The sequence below is a fragment of the Poecilia formosa genome, unplaced genomic scaffold (genome assembly GCF_000485575.1).
Source record: "Poecilia formosa unplaced genomic scaffold, Poecilia_formosa-5.1.2 Scaffold612, whole genome shotgun sequence".
In the NCBI taxonomy this organism is placed as follows: Eukaryota; Metazoa; Chordata; class Actinopteri; order Cyprinodontiformes; family Poeciliidae; genus Poecilia; species Poecilia formosa.
In genome coordinates, this window is record NW_006800551.1 from 127,483 (window position 1) to 129,381 (window position 1,899).

Below are 1,899 nucleotides of genomic sequence, written 5' to 3' on the forward strand. Positions count from 1 at the left end.
AAACAAGTGCTCAACTTCCAGTTAAAATATCATTCACTTTCCTCTGAGCAGCTAATGACAAAAGGTTCTTGGAGCATGAACAGATAACAGAGAGAGGTCTTGTGACAAATTATGTCTGCCTGAGAAAATATTCAAATTCAAATGCACTTTAATGTGTAAGGAAGAAAGATCTCCAGTAGCAAACAGTATTAAAACAAATCTGAAGAGGCCTCCGACTAAAGACTGACATGCCAACAGCTAACATCTGGTCAGCAGAGACAATATTCCACAGTAATGTCCTGGATTACACCAAATTCTGCTAATCCAACTCATTTGCTTTTGGTGCTCCTCTTTATATTTCTATCATGCTGTATGGTTGTGAAGCCAGGCAGAGAGATGTTGGAGTTGGGGATTTGATCCTTGTCCTGTGTGATGGATGAAAGAGATGGTTTGAACTTCCTCCCCTCTCTGCTCCATGAAGTCTCCTTTACAACTCATCTTGGATCTGGGGTTGTAGTTTAGATATTATTTGAGCCTTAGAGATGTATAGTATACAATATATATTTACATCTTATATATTCCTATATATTTAGAAAATCATTCAGTGGCAATCGAAAGTGCATCAGTGTGTATAGAATTAAAAATGTCTGAAATAACACTTTTGTGTTTATAGGTGGTGATGGCTGAACAGGACAGAACTGTCCTCTCCACTAACAAAGGCTGTTTCCACATCACTTCAGATCTTTTCCCCTTGAAATAAACACCAAGTTTTATTCATCAGCATTTTAACAAACACTTTGTTATGAAGCTCAGGAAAGATATACACATCTTTGACATATAAAGTAAAATATTCTTCCCCTATTTGAGATGTTTAATTTATGTAATGCAGAAAATATGTCAAACTAGTAATTAAATGAAGAAAAAAATCCTACAAAAATACACGGATTCATTTTTTGAATACAGGGATGCATTTTTTGGCAATATGGATTTCCAGCCTGCTAAAATATGCATCCTCTCTCTATTCTCCCCAAATATTATCCTATTGATATAAAACTCATACCAGTAGTTTACAGAACTACTTTGATTATGGAGAAAAATATATTTCACACTTAACTTTTTTTTCTTAAAATTAGCACAGGGATGCATTTTTGGCAACATACATGCCTTATTTATTTTCCCCCATATATGAAACTTATATATTACATATGATTTTCATGTAGGATGGTCAGTTATGATATCTTTATATTGGTCCTAAAGTCATGTTCAAGATTTTTATTTATTGTTGTCATAATAAATCACACTTAATAATGTTGACAAATTGTCTGTATTGTGATTGTAAATGGTTCCCCTTATTACAATTTTTCATTTTATTTTTATTTATTGAGGGCATCATTAAATATGAATGTATTTGAATTGATTGTTCGACACATTGTATTGTATGCACTTAAAATTCATACTTGTCTATATTACCAGTGTACTACTCATTTGTATTGCATGTATTTCAATCAATCACTCAAATTTTATTTGTATGGCACATTTCAGCAGCAAAGCATTTCAAGGTGCTTTACATAATTAAAGAAAAAATAAGAACAGCACATGGCATTGAATAAACAGTAAGAAAGAGAAAGAGATTTTGTAAAAAAAAAAAAATGTATTTGTTATTCTTTAGCAGTGATTGTTTTTCCAGTCTGTTTGCTGAGACAAAAATTCTCAGAGATATATCAGAAAATATTAAGAATAGTTATTTTTGTTACATTTTCTGTTAATAAAATAGAAAATCAAAGAATTTTGATAAAACTATCAGTCCGTATTGCCCATCTTTATTCCATGTTTCCCCGTACTTGGCCTTCCTCTCTATTTTAGCCAAAAAACTCTTACTTCACGATTCAATTTCAGCACAATACATGTGCTGAAATTGAA